We start from the raw sequence: 16,704 nt of genomic DNA, 5'->3' as shown, positions 1-16,704 counted from the left end.
CTTTCTAACAGCATTTTAATTGAGAAATCCAAAATCGCATGACATTTTGAAGCGTAACTTGAGGATGTTATTCCAAGCTTTTATCAAGCACATTTTCAATTCATCAATGATGGTTATATGACATCAGTATTTCTGTATCTCAACTAATAACAAGCTCTAGACACAGTAATCCATCACATTTAAGTCTGGACTCTTTGAAGGCCAATCTTCAAGTGCAATAAAGTCAAGGGTAGATTACCGGAGAAACTGAACTGTAGCATTGCACCATCCTGTTGCTATGGCCATGACTTGTCACCCATGACACTTTTTATATCACTGAGTATTTGTAGACACATTTCCTCACAGTAAACTTGTTGGTTTACAGTTTTCTTCTTCCTTCATTGAGGACCATGGCAATATCCTTCAATAAATCTTAGCTCTGTTTTTCTGCACCATCCAATAGCAGCGTAACAAACCACTGATGGTTGTAAGTTATTGTATTCCACCAGCAGCAATCACCCTCTATGAAGACAGCTGAAGCCAAGTGAAATGGACCAAACATAAATTCAAAGGCAACCAAAGATGAAAACAACAGAAGATATACCAAGAAAAATAATACTAGTAATCAACATTCATGAATGAATAATGTAAATAACAAAACTATAAGATTCATCATCATCATCATCATCATCCAGTGTTTTAAAACCAGATTTTGTCCCTTTTAATGGGGGTGACCTAATCTATCTCAATGCCATAGCAACCGCCCTCACACCAACTTGTTTTCCCTTTTCAAGCCAACCCTCCCAATCTCCTTCACCTGTTCCCGCCATGTTTTCCTCGGTCTACTTCTTTTTCGTGGTCCATTTACCTCAAACTCAAGCACCCTTCTCAGAACATGCTCTTCATCCCTCCTCAATACATGCCCATACCATTGCACTCTATTCACCCTTGCCAGCCATTCCACTGATTCCTCCAAACCCAGCACCCTTGTCAAGTCCTCAGCCCACCTCTTGTCAAATAGCTTCACTCTACACATTTCTCTTACCATTGCACACTCGGTCCTTCTCAAAATTGCCATCTCTCTCTCCCTCAGACACCATGTCTCACTCCCATAAAACATTGAAGCTCTCACACAACTCCTACAGACCCTTCTTTTTATCTTCAATGAGAACCTTTACCCATGTAAAAATGCTCCACATTCCATGAACTTCACCCAGCCAAGTCTTGCTCTAGCTGTCACAGCTACTTCACATCCACACCTACATCCACCCTATCTCCCAAATAACAAAACTCTCTCACCGTTTCTACCTCATCACATAACATTTCCACTGGTTCTACCAGCCCTCCAGCTTCTTTCTCACACCTTCCACAAACAAACTCTCTTATAATTCAAATGAGAATAAACTCTGGTGATAAAATAATAATAGATGCACAGCAAGGATTACAACTCAGTATGAAGAACAAAGTACAGTAATACCTCACCTTACGAGGACCTGCTTTACAAAGCCCCAGGTATTTGAATTTTATTTTTCAAGCATAAGATCCAAATGTTGAACGAAGGGCAAAAATTTCTACTATCTTAACAAATGCTTCTGTGTTACCAAGAAGTTTATAAAGAGCAAAGAAAAGCTTCTTCTAAGCAAACAACTCTAGACTTGATTTTTAAAAAGAAATCTACAAGTCCATCTACAAGTGCTTGTGAATTAGTGATCATGTCGACAGGTGATTGTGTGAGCGAGTCTGGTATGAGTAATAGTGGTTCAGAAAATGATTATAATAATAATATTTTTTATTTTAAACAATCTTGAGATTCCATTTACTTTACATAAAATAATCTTTACATTCGGATGTTGTTTTATTGTCATTTATTTATAAGTATTATAAATTTTATAGGTAAAATATTTTTCTGGGAATGAATTACGATTTATAACATAGCAACTATGGGAAATTATTGTTTTGCTTTATAACGTTTCGCTTCACAAGCAGTCTCTGAAAATAATTTAACTCATACATTGAGGAATTACTGTATATATGTTACATTCTATAAATACAGAAAGTATCCAAAACATTCAGAAAACAGTATACAAAGAGGAGACAATATTTCAACTCATATACAAAACTGAGAGATAACACAATATATAAAACTGAGAATGTGTGTGTGTGTCTGTCTGTGTGCATCACTAAAACTCAAGAACTGCTCAACTGATTTCATTCACATTTTGCACATGCCTTGGAGTGTCATGGGCCAAAAAAATTTTCAACTTCTTGCCTAATACGAGCCCAGAGCAATCTCTTATCTCTTACACTGTTTCGGTATTACATGTCAAAAATGAAACAATAACATCTCTATTGTAATGTGATATATTATATCACTATTATATCACAAGAAGGAAGGTATGCACAGGTGGACTGACTACCTGGGACGTAGTCAGTCCACCTGTGCATACCTTCCTTCTTGTGACACTTGTGAAGACCTGTTGAGGCAAGTGAAAATCAAAATCAAAACAAATCAAAATAGATGAACATCAATGGAATTTGTATCTTTGTGGTACCAGTGCCGGTGGCACACAAGAAAACCATCCGAACGTGGCCGTAGCCAGTACCGCATCGACTGGCCTTCGTGCTGTGGGCACATAACAAACACCATCCGATCATGGCCGTTCGCCAGCCTCATCTGGCACCTGTGTCGGTGGCACATAAAAACACCATCCGAAGACCCGGCAAAACTAGTCAGGCCATAACCCGTGGCCCCTACCTGGGACGTAGTCAGTCCACCTGTGCATACCTTCCTTCTTGTGACACTTGTAAAGACCTGTTGAGGCAAGTGAAAATCAAAACAAATCAAAATAGATGAACATCAATGGAATTTGTATCTTTGTGGTACCAGTGCCGGTGGCACACAAGAAGACCATCCGAACGTGGACGTAGCCAGTACCGCATCAACTGGCCTCCGTGCTGTGGGCACGTAACAAACACCATCCGATCGTGGCCGTTCGCCAGCCTCGTCTGGAACCTGTGTCGGTGGCACATAAAAAACACCATCCGAGCGTGGCTGTTCGCCAGCCTCGTCTGGCACCTGTGTCGGTGGCACATAAAATCACCCACTACACTCTCGGAGTGGTTGGCGTTAGGAAGGGCATCCAGCTGTAGAAACACTGCCAGATCTGACTGGCCTGGTGCAGCCTTCGGGCTCCCCAGACCCCAGTTGAATCGTCCAACCCATGCTAGCATGGAAAGCGGACGTTAAATGATGATGATGATTATATAGTTTCAATTTCAATTACTTTCACTATGTATTTATATACGTTTCTTTATGTGTGTGTGTGTCTGTGTGTATATATATATACACACACACACACACACGGACGATAAACGACGATGATGATTATGATGATAGAGAGAGAGAGAGAGAGCTGTGTATATCTATATATATATATATATATATATATAAACATAGTAAATAGGGTAATAAAAATAAATTATTATTACCAGTGACCTAGCACAAAAGACGAATTAGTCATTAGACTATGCGTTATTCATGTATATAGATTTATATATAGAGAGATGTATATATATATATATTTTTTTTTTATTTTTTTTTATTTCATCTAGTTTCAGCTCACGAGCTGTGGCCATGCTGGGGCATCATCATTTGGTGTTGCTACATGATTTTACTTCACAAATGCTTATTAGCAATTGACATTTGGTGCATGAGAGAGTTTGGTGCAGCTGCCCTCAACTGCACCTCCTGCTGCGAAGTTGGTTCATCTGGGACACCTGACAGGAAGAGGTCCAGCTTTATTTTGAAGACACCTACATCTACCCCATGCAGGTCTCTCAGGTCCTTCGGGAGGATATTCAAGAGCTGTGGACCTCTGAAGCCTAGGCTATTGCAGTATCTTGTCCTACATCTTGTTGGCAAATTTGGAGTCCTTGGCACTATGCAGTGGCGCCCAGTTCTAGTATTTGTGTAACTCTCGATGCTAAAGTTTGGGACAAGTCCTTCCAGGATCTTCCAGATATATATTATGGTGTATATATATATATATAATATATATATATATATATATATATATATATATATATATATATATATATATATATATATATATATGTATGTATGTATGTATGTATGTATGTATGTATGTATGTATATATATATATATTATATATATATATATATATATATATATATATATATATAGATGTATGTAGATATATATATATATATATATATATATATATATATATATATATATCATCATCATCATCGTTTAACGTCCGCTTTCCATGCTAGCATAGGTTGGACGGTTCAACTGGTGTCTGGGAAGCGAGAAGGCTGCACCAGGCCCAGTCTGATCTGGTAGTGTTTCTACAGCTGGATGCCCTTCCTAACGCCAACCACTCCATGAGTGTAGTGGGTGCTTTTTACGTGTCACCGGCACTGGTATCACAGCTACAAATTCCATTGATGTTGATTGAATACGATTTTGATTTTCACTTGCCTCAACAGGTCTTCACAAGTGGAGCTTTGTGTCCCAAGAAGGAAAGGAATGCATAAGTGGGCTGGCTACATCCCAGGTAGAGGCCACGGGATTATGGCCTCACTTGTCCTGCCGGGTCTTCTCCCGCACAGCACATTTCCAAAGGTCTCGGTCTCTAGTCATTTCCTCGGTGAGACCTAAAGTTCGAAGGTCGTGCTTCACCACCTCGTCCCAGGTTTTCCTGGGTCTACCTCTTCTGCAGGTTCCCTCAACCGCTAGGGTGTAGCACTTTTTCACACAACTATCTTCATCCATTCTCGCCCCATGACCATACCAGCGCAAACGTCTCTTTTGCACACCACAACTGATGCTTCTTACGTCCAAATATATATATGTATATAGATGCATTATATATATATATATATATATATATACTCAGATGAATATGGTACTTAAGTTAAAGGCCATAATTCTACTTGTGATTTTAAATATATATCTTTTAGATAGTTTTTTCAAAAGGATTCTAATAAATTTTAGTATCTTATATAGGGATGGGGAGTATATAAATCATTTCATATTTATAAAAATATATAATTCAGATTATTATTAGTATAGATTTATAGTTAGTTAGTAAAGAGCAATTTATTTGTATTAATGAATATGCTAGACATATTATTTATTTCCTGTAAAAAAAAAACCTTATCAATTAGCACATATATCAAGAGCCTTTAAAATATTTTAAAGTGTAATGGAAGGGAAGTAATCAAGATGAACTTAATAATTTCACTAGATATATGGAATTTATGCAATCCGATATAGAAAAGTTTTAAAAGATCTCCTGTGTGTGTGTATGTGTGTGTGTGCATTTGTATACAAGTGTGTGTGCATGCATGTATGTGTGTGCCGTGTGTGTGCATGCATGTATGTGTGTGCCGTGTGTGTGCATGCATGTATGTGTGTGCCGTGTGTGTGCATGCATGTATGTGTGTGCCGTGTGTGTGCATGTTGTGTGTGTGGGAGGTATATGTGCTTGGATGTGTGTGCATGCGGGTGTATGTGTGTGTGCGTGCATGTGTATGTTTGTGCATGTATGGGCATTGTATGTGTGTGGTGTGTGTGTGTGTGGGGGGGTATATGTGTGATCATGTCTCTGCACGGGTGTATGTATTTTTTCGGGTATATGTACGTGTATGTGTGTATGTATATAGAAATAAAATTAAATATGATAAATTATAATAAAAAAGGTTGACAGGGGATAAAGAAGAAGTTAATACAATATAAAATGGCACAATGAAAAACAGAAAAGGAAATAAATTTGCTTTTTTGCAGGAGGTCGTAGAGACAGTCATTAGGAGGAGGGGGTTGTGTTTAGTCCAAAAGATAGTTGTTCATAGTTTAAAAATATAACGCTGTTCCAGTCAGAGCTGCTAGTGTATGGATCCATGGTGCAGAACGAGGCCAAGGACAGAGATGTGAGAGGGGGAGTGGTTGGCCTAGAGGAAGTGATGGGCGATGGGGTGTTTGAAAGTATGTAATTTGAGTTGCTGGTTTTCTATCAAATGAAGCTTTTTAACTTGCCTTCATTACAATGAAATTTAAAATTAATGGTAACTATCTTTGCTCTATTGTACTGGTTAAATACAACTTATATTTACCTGTTTGGTGAACCGGTCAGCCAACTGGTGGCCCATCTAACCTACATATAGTTTACCACAGTGGTTTCATCTAATAGCGTATATGAGGCTAGAAGAGGTGCAAGAGAAGGAATTGAGGGAGGTAGTGTTGGTGATGAAAGGGCAGGTGTGGAAGCAGGATCTAGAGCATGGGAAGGATCTGTGTGGGGCTGGGGGGAAGAGGAGAAGGTTCTACAGACCAGTAGATTGCGTAGGTTCCGGGCGCGTTTAAAGGAGGACAAGGGTGGGTTGGGGAACATGGGGCAGGTGGTGGGATTGAGCTGGAGATGAAGGAAGGCCCATAGGACGAAGGAGTAGGGTGGACGGGTGGAAAAGGGGGGTAATGGGGTGCAGTTAGGGGATTGGTGTGAAGAAGGAGAGAGGGTGGTAGTGTGATCAATTCGACGAGTGCAGGCAAGGGTGGTTTGGACAAGTGTTGAAGTGTAACCTTGATGCATGAACAGGTGGGCAAGGTACTGGAACTGGGTCTTGAAATCCTGGTCCCAGCTGCACAAGTGTCAGAGGCAGAGGAACTGGGAGTAGGGGATGGCCTGTTTGGTGTGGAAGGGATGAAAGGAGGAGAAGTTGAGGTAGAGGTGAGAATCTGTAGGTTTGAAGAAGGCAGAGGTGGTGAGTGAGTGGGAGGGGAGGTCAGTGGTAAGAGAGACATCAAAGAAGTTAACTGAGGTGTTAGAGATGGTAGAAGTAAATTGGAGAGAGGGTTTGAAGTTAGGGAAGAAAGAGATGAAGTGACAGAGTTGTTCATGGGAGAGGGAGTTGGCACTTATACAGTCGTCTATGTAGTGACCATATAGCTCTGAGGTTGACCTGGAGAATTGGGAGAATACTTGGGCCTCAATGTAACCAACAAATAGGTTGGCAAAATTGGGGCCCATTCCTATTGCAACCCCGGACACCTATTGGTAGGTTTCCCCGGTGAACATAAAGCTGTTGAGGGTGAGGACGAGCTCTGCAAAACGAAGAAGGGTGGTGGTGCTGGATGTGTGGAATCACCATGTATAGAGATTTAATGTCCAAGGTAAAGAGGAGGTGTGAGGGGCCAGGAGGAAAGGAAAATGAATTGAAGATAGTGTCATGTATGTGGGATGGGAGGACAGCAACTAAAGGGGACAGGACGCGGTCAAGGTATTTAGAAATGAGTTTGGTGGGGCAATTACAGGCAGAAACAATGAGGCAACCAGGGTTGTTGGGCTTACGTATTTTGGGAAGGAAATAAATGGTGGAGGTACAGGGTGTTATGTATGTACATGTGTGTGTATATATATAATATATATATAATATATATATATATATATATATATATATATATATATATATATGTATGTATGTATATATGTGTGTGTATATATATATATATATACGTTTAAATATTTGTTGTGCAAGATTTTTTATGTGAAGTCGTGTGTTGAAACAGATATTGTTATATTTCGGAATGGTCATTTTGCCAGTTTAGCCTATAAAAACACACGCACTATATATTTGGTGTTATTTTGCTTCATTGTTATTTATTTTTTACATTAATCTTAATCTTATTTCGGCCAGAGTTCTTTCGTCACACTCCTGTGACCGCATCAGTGGTCCTTTGTTTTCTTCTTTCTTATTCGTGTCTCTCCTTACTAACCGTCAGCCATTTTGTATTTCTATTGTATGTCTTCATTTGCGCATGCTTATATCTCTATGTGCGTCTATGTTTATTTAGTGTGTGTATGTGGGGGGATGCATGTAATATTTGTATCTTCTGTTTATATATGTTCATGTAATTTGTATTTTGTTTTTGTTGTTTTTGTTTATTCTTATTTTGTTCATGTGTTTACATCCACTTATTATTATCATTACATATGCTTGTATGTATAACAACAATACTAGTAATAATAATAATAAATCGAATCGAAAAAAAAATATATACATATAAATAAAAAAAAAATTTTTTTAAATATATATATATCTACATATATATATATATATATATATATATATATATATATATATAGATAGATATATATATCTACATATATACATATATACCTGGAGGTGAACTGGCGTACCGCTTTAGAAGGACCCTAGACAAAATTAAGCTAAGAATTAAGATTGTTGAAAAGCCAGGCAACCCTATCAAATCTATAATTGGTAGAACCTATCCTTTTAGTAGAACCCCCTGTACGGATAAGTACTGTACTGTATGTAGATTTAGCCCACAAACAAACTGTAAAGCCAGAAATGTAGTCTATAGTATAAGATGTATAGAGAGACGATGCAGTAACAAGACAACGGCATATGTAGGGGAAACGGCAAGAAGCATAGGAGAGCGGGTAAATGGGCATTGGAGGCAACTCAAGGAAGGTAAAAGCACATCGATTCTGTACCAACACGCCAAACAGGAACACGGGGGATCAATCAATAACATAGAAATTAAAATATTATCCACACATAGATCAGATGCAACAATTAGACAACTTACAGAAGCTACACACATAATAGAAAATAAACCTAGCCTGAATAGAAAACTAGAATGGAGCACTAACACACACCACAACATATGACAATAGAGGATCCTGAAAACATAATAAATACACAGATAAATAAACTAATAGAAATAAATAGCTATATATATGTATATATATATATATATATATATATACATATATATAGCTATTTATTTCTATTAGTTTATTATCTGTGTATTATTATGTTTTCAGGATCCTCTATTGTCATATGTTGTGGTGTGTGTTAGTGCTCCATTCTAGTTTTCTATTCAGGCTAGGTTTATTTTCTATTATGTGTGTAGCTTCTGTAAGTTGTCTAATTGTTGCATCTGATCTATGTGTGGATAATATTTTAATTTCTATGTTATTGATTGATCCCCCGTGTTCCTGTTTGGCGTGTTGGTACAGAATCGATGTGCTTTTACCTTCCTTGAGTTGCCTCCAATGCCCATTTACCCGCTCTCCTATGCTTCTTGCCGTTTCCCCTACATATGCCGTTGTCTTGTTACTGCATCGTCTCTCTATACATCTTATACTATAGACTACATTTCTGGCTTTACAGTTTGTTTGTGGGCTAAATCTACATACAGTACAGTACTTATCCGTACAGGGGGTTCTACTAAAAGGATAGGTTCTACCAATTATAGATTTGATAGGGTTGCCTGGCTTTTCAACAATCTTAATTCTTAGCTTAATTTTGTCTAGGGTCCTTCTAAAGCGGTACGCCAGTTCACCTCCAGGGGTGGTGTCAACGAACATGACACTCTGGTATTTATGGCTATCATACCAAGAGTTGGCCTTCCCTATTTTCTTTTTTGTCCTTTCTATAGTGTTCCATGACTTGTTCCTATAGAGTGGGCAAATCCCATTCCTATCATTACATAATATATTATCAAATTTCTTAATGGCTCCTTTGTATACTCTGATCCTTTCTTTATGGCTGTAACCTGAGAACTGCATGCGGTGAATGAAATATTGTATGTGTCTCTTTAACTCTGTAGGCTCGCACATGCGTGACACATTTCTCATTATTCTGACAAGGTCTGCCATCAAAATATTGAATTTGGCATTGTCCGCAATGGCTGAGTTCCGGTGGATCAAGTATTTTGAGGCCATAGGTTTGGCATAGTATGAATGAAGGATTTGGGTTTTATTATTCACAATTTCTAGCCAGAGTTCGGTGTCTAGTACTGGTAGTCTATGGTTGGGGTGTTTAGTGGGGTAGTCTATTGTGACCTTAATACTCTGGTGGATGGAGTTAGCTATTTGCTGGATGCTCTCCATAGTATTAGTTTCTATTACTATATCAACATTACTCTCTTGTGGGGGTGCCTTTACCACTATGTTGATATCATCAACATAGCGAGAGTACATGTTTACGAGTATGGAGTTCTGTGTTAGGCGTTCTTTAAGCCTTCTGTCCCACCATACCATGAAAAGGTTGGCCACATCACCAGCGATACTAACGCCGATGGCTGCCCCCTCGTCCTGGGCATATATTTTATTATTAAACTTAAACGTGAGGCCTTTTAGGGTAACTCTTATACTAGCTCCTAGTGCATATGCGATCATTTTCTTTATCTGATGGACATTTGCGGGGCTCCGTATGGCTCTGGTCCATCCGCGCCATCTTTCTATATGTGTCTTCCTAGCCATAGAAGTAATTGTGGGCGGTCTACCTCTTAAACATCTACTGGGGCAGAAACTACTAAGATTATGTTTATCTAAGTATTCATTATTACATGTCAGTCTAAGTAGGAGGCCCAGTTCTTCTGTGTTGACATTACAGAACTCCACCTGGCTCTCATTGATCATCTCCACGCACTTCTCCACCGCAAAATCTACATCGATCTATGGGTATAGGGATACCACATCCATGCTACCCACCATACATCCTGTCAGGTCACAAGTGCTGTTACAGTCATCGATCCTGCTGAGGAGATCTTCTGTGCTGTCACAAACATCAGGTGACATCCGGATTATAGGGCGTATGATCATTGAGAGGAAGTAGGAGATTCTGTAATTGCTAGTGATATTCGCTACACAGACTGGTCTTGTTGGTGGTCCTGCTATAGGGTCAGTAATTTCTTTATGGTCCTTGCGAAGTCCATACAGTGCCGGGATATCATTGTTCCAGGCTTGGAAATTATTTGCTGTACGTTTCTGGGGTCCCAGAACAATTGTCCACATCATCATGTGGGCGTTGAGGACCTTTTCTCTCTCCTCATGTGCCTGTACAGTTGTTATTTTCGTATTGGCGATATGAGGTTGCATTGCCTGGATGTAGTTCGGTAAGCTGTCTATTGACATCCTGCCGGACTTATCTGTGGAAAGGCATATCACCTCTCCGTTCCTCGTGCGCTGAATGAGCTTATGTAGGCCACATGCAGGTTTAATCCCGAGTTGTTGGGCTTCTGTCTTATTCTGTCTCTGTCTCTTAGTGTATAATCCTAAAATCTGTCTAAGTTTGGTCCTAGCTATAGTGAACTGTGCTTCCATGTGGTCATTTGTATGTCTTGGGATGTAGACTCTTTTGTTGAAGGGTAATGTTGTTACAGCTCATGCAGTAAGTTTTTCGATTCGATTTATTATTATTATTACTAGTATTGTTGTTATAAATACAAGCATATGTAATGATAATAATAAGTGGATGTAAACACATGAACAAAATAAGAATAAACAAAAACAACAAAAACAAAATACAAATTACATGAACATATATAAACAGAAGATACAAATATTACAGGCATCCCCCCCACATACACACACTAAATAAACATAAACGCACATAGAGATATAAGCATGCGCAGATGAAGACATACAATAGAAATACAAAATGGCTGACGGTTAGTAAGGAGAGACACAAATAAGAAAGAAGAAAACAAAGGACCACTGATGCGGTCACAGGAGAGTGACGAAAGAACTCTGGCCGAAATAAGATTAAGATTAATGTAAAAAATAAATAACAATGAAGCAAAATAACACCAAATATATAGTGCGTGTGTTTTTATAGGCTAAACTGGCAAAATGACCATTTCGAAATATAACAATATATATAATAAATTAATATATACATACATATATGTACGTACTTACCTCTACATGTATATATACACGCATATATGGGTACAGGACACCAAAAAAATTTCAAACACAATGAGAAACGAAAACATAAACACAAAACCAAGGAACTGGACAGACAGAACGCACACATCCATTTCTAAGTAAGATTGTTCTTGATATATATATATATATATATATATATCATCATCATCATCGTCGTTTAACGTCCGTTCTCCATGCTAGCATGGGTTGGACGGTTCGACCGGGGTTCTGGGAAGCCAGAAGGCTGCACCAGGCTCCAGTCTAATCTGGCAATGTTTCTACAGCTGGATGCCCTTCCTAACGCCAACCACTCCGTGAGTGTAGTGGGTGCTGTGGGCATGGCTGTGTGCTAAGAAGCTTGCTTCCCAACCACATGGTTCCAGGTTCAGTCCCATTGTATGGCACCTTGGGCAAGTGTTTTCTAATATAGCCTTGGGTCAACTAAAGCCATGCTAGTGGATATGATTGATGGAAATTGAAAGATGTCTGTATATATATATATATATATGTATATATATATATATATAAATATATGTATGTGTATATATAAATGGCAAGTAAGAAAACGGGGAGGATATAAAATCGACAGACATCAGCCAGTAAACATTCTAGTATGTCTATTTATTCAATTGTAAAGGATGAATACACACACATCTATGAGTTATACAGATTAGCGAGTGGAAAAAGCTGGTAACTGCATAGACAAGTGTGTAAATACATATAAGTATTTAGAAACAAATGAGCAAAAATATAAATGGATGTGCAGGTACTAGTTCCTTATGGCCATTAATTAACAGCCATCAACGAACCAGAACCACACCATTGTTTTCACATAAAGACTTGACCAATTGGGTTGTAGGACTATCCATGACCCCGCCTCATTACACATAGTAGTTTCGAGATTAGTTGATCGGCGAAAAAGTAACAAACACTAACACCACATCTTAGTCTCACCTAGTTTTCTCTCAGTGACATGCTCATGTACCAAATTTCCCAAGATGGGTTCAATTATAAGTTGTTTATGCCATAGCCTCTGCAACACTACACCTACAAACTGGCATTTTACATATCAACTTTCACCCCTGTAACATGAACCATACCATCAAACCCACCACCAAAGTTGTATGGAAACACAATGCGAACTACTGCCTAAAATTATTCCTCCTAAAAGTGACTATATTCACCTACCCAACACTGGATGAAATACTATGGATTTTATAAATACTTCATGGGAAGTCTGCACCTTATTTCCCCATGCTATGTCCACATTATTGTACTCTGCTGTATTTCACTTGTATTCTTGTTTATTATTCTACTCTATTTAAAATATATATATACGAGTGTGTGTGTGTGTGTGCGCGCGCGTATCACAGACCCCTGTTGAACCGTCCAACCCATGCTAGCATGGAGGGCGGACGTATGATGATACATATATATATATATATATATATATATATATATATATATATATATAATATATATATATTTATTAACTATGGTTGCTGAACAAACAAATACTAGGTCATCCACGTAACATTTCATATCTCGAACATTTAATCACATATGAAATGTTACGTGGATGACCTTGTATTTGTTTGTTCTGCAACCATAGTTTAATATATTTGCCTCATTTAATTGAGCACTTCTATAGCAGTGCTATTAAACATTTTGTTCCTGATAAGAAACAATCACTGTATTATTGATATATATATATATATATATATATATATATAATATAAAATGAGATAGGGGTTGAAAATTCACCTTCATTGTTATGTAATGGTGTAATAAAGTATTGTTTGGGTATCATCTGATGGTTGATGTTTGATTGATTTAAGTATGTTTCTCCATTTTCTAATTTTGTAGTTATATATATAAGAGAAAAAAACCACTATCATGCAATTCAAACAATGATAGACATAAACCAAATCATAAATAAAAAATAAAATATATTTTTATAAAACATGACTAGATCACAAAAGTATAAAAATGAATAATCAATATATTATATATTTATATTGTGAAATTTGATTTAATACTAAATTGAATTTTTCCCTGTAAGTTTGGAGTTATACTCCCTAATATTATTATTGATGATATATATATATTATAGCCTCAGGCCAACCAAAGCTTTGTGAGTGAATTTCGTACATGGAAACTGAAAATAGACTGTCGTATATATGTATGTGTTTGTGTGTGTCTGTGTTTGTACCCTTACCATTGCTTGACAACTAATGTTGCTGTGTTTATGTTCCCATAACTTAGTGGTTTGGCAAACAACACTGATAGAATAAGTACTAGGCTTACAAAGAATAGAACCTGTGGTCGATTTGTTTGACCAACAGCAGTGCTCCAGCATGGCCAGTCACATGACTGAAACAAATAAAACAATAAAAAACTATGCCATTTTAATCCTGAGCAAGGTCAGGTATCTCTACTAGTATCTATATACAATATAACACAAGGAGACCAAACAAGTGAAGAAAAACCTGACCATGCAATACATATATAAAAAAAGGAAAAGGTATTCATAATGTGAAGTCAATCACACTAGATCAGATCAGATCATTGCAACAGCATTAAGAAATGAAGAATTATAACAGAACATCATAAGAAGTCTCATATGCTCGATGCAAAGTCAAAACACATGACCAAACATAAAAGAAACAATAAAATTTTCTTAAATTTGTTAAATTTTCGTTTTAAAGATTGTTGAAAATTGTTTAAGTGTGGAAATATCTATGTATCTATCTATTGAGAGAGGGGGGAGGGAGGGGAGAGAGAGAGAGAGAGAGAGAGAGAGAGAGAGAAAGAAGAAGAAGAAGAAGAAGAATTGTTTTAGTGTCCACTTTTCCATGCTTGCATGGGTCAAACCGAATTTATTAAGGCAGACTTTCTATAGTCAGATGCCCTTCCTGTTACCAACCCTCACCTAATTTCAAGAAAGGTAATATTATCCTACAGTCAGGTATGTTTTTCCCTGACCATCACCTGTATGATGGTGACACTTGTTTACAACAATCACCTGATGTCAAGACGAAGTCACAAATACACACGCACATGCACAGATGAGCTTCACAAGACTTTGTCAACCTAAGGCTATAGTAGAAGAAACTTGTCCAAGGTACCATGCACTGCACCTGAAACTACATGACTGGGAAGCAAGTTTCTGAACTCCACACTTAGTAATATTAATAAATCTTAAGACTGAAAATGCTGAAAGTTTAAGAATAATTCCATATCAATTAAATTAACGAGGAATAAAGTAGCACTGAAGAAATTGCACACGAAAAATAACTTGTGCTGGGTCTCATGGAGGCAATGACCAAGACCTTTGGCATTATGTCATGCTTAGGAAAACCCATCAGGCTGAGCAAAATCACAGTTGTGGCAGATACTGGTGTTACACAAATTGGCACCCATGCTGGTGGCATGTAAATGCACCCTGGTGTCATGCAAATGGCACCTGTGCTGGTGGCATGTTAAATGCATTCATTACACTCTCGGAGTGGTTGGCATTAGGAAGGGCATCCAACCATAAAAAAACAATGCCAAATCAGACTGGAATTTGGTTCAGCCTTCCAATGTGCCAATTCATTCAAACCATCCAACCCATGCCAGCATGGACAATGGATGTTAAATGATGATGAATTATTTTCACATTTGTAACTAAGCACAGCATAATTCCTTTTTTAGATTTAAATTACAAACTTTAAATGAGAAAAAATGCAGCTACTATATTGTGGAAAAGCGATTTTCAGCTAGTTGTGCCAGACTGGATTTGCACAAATCAGTCACACCACCCATCACAATTCTGGCTAGCATTCAGGAGATAAGGAAGACAACATCCTCTTTCTATACACAGCTGGTCAATGAAGGTCTTAGCAAGACAGCAGTGTGTCCATTTGAATAATTCACTAATGAATGTCCTGTAAAATGCAAGAGTCTCCCTCTCTAAGCTTCATTGGATGCTTTTCCCCAAAATATTCAGAACAGCCTGTAACATGCAGATATAAGCTGCATTACACATTGCCCCTAGGTATTTGGTGTATTTTCAATCAGTGGATGCATACAATAGCACTGATTCTACAGTGGCATAGAAGAAACTTCTCTTAAAATTATTAAGTGGCAATGACTTCCAGATGACACTGAACCACCTATACTTTTGTGAGACAAAATTTTTATAACCTTTTCTATAGATGCAATGTTATTTCCTCAGTATATAAAGGGGTGTACAAATTTTAGAGGATTTTGTTTCATCATCATCACTGTTTTAATGTCCAGTTTTCATGCATATATAGGTTGGACAGTTTATTGAGGCAGATTTTCAATGCCTGGATGCCCTTCCTGTCACCAACCATCACCTTTTTCCAAGCAAGGTAATATTTCCCCATGGCCAGACATGTTCTTGCAGTATATTGAAAAGGAATGACATTGCCAGTATGAGTGTGATTTATTTACAACTATCATGCAATGTCAAGACAAGGAAACATAAACACATGTACACACACTGATTGTGCTTATTGAGTCCTTCTGATTGTAGCAAATGTATCATATATTGGGGAGATTTGCGTAAAGACCAACGTCTTTAACTGCTTTTTCAAGATCATGTGTGGTAGCTTCTGAGATGATATCTGAAAAACTCTGATAATGTAAAAATAGTGAACCATATTTCAGTTACACAGAATGAGGTAAGTAGTTTCATTTACCTTGTTCAAACACACAAGGCAATTCTTGAATTTAATTTTGAAGATCAGCACCCCCATCCCAACTATTAAAACCCCCCAAAAAACAATACAAGTATTTTATCAACTGTGGAGAGACCAATGATGGTAATTATGATAAAACTGAATATCTGATGAGAAAAACTTTATAGTTTATGGCCAAAGAATTGGAAATGAAATTTGAAGGAGAAATTAACAATCTAGTATCTCTATTGATTTTATTTTTTAAAAAATA

The 16,704-nt window shown here is 37.7% G+C and overlaps 1 protein-coding gene across 3 annotated transcripts in view; it reads right to left on the bottom strand.

The window, feature by feature from the left end:
* LOC115216642 (probable N-acetylgalactosaminyltransferase 9) overlaps positions 1–16,704 on the bottom strand; it is a 109,782-nt gene that overhangs the window by 29,741 nt on the left and 63,337 nt on the right. The window lies entirely within an intron of this gene.

Source organism: Octopus sinensis, linkage group LG10, assembly GCF_006345805.1.
Source record: "Octopus sinensis linkage group LG10, ASM634580v1, whole genome shotgun sequence".
Lineage (NCBI taxonomy): Eukaryota > Metazoa > Mollusca > Cephalopoda > Octopoda > Octopodidae > Octopus > Octopus sinensis.
This window is presented reverse-complemented; position numbering and strand designations above follow the sequence as displayed.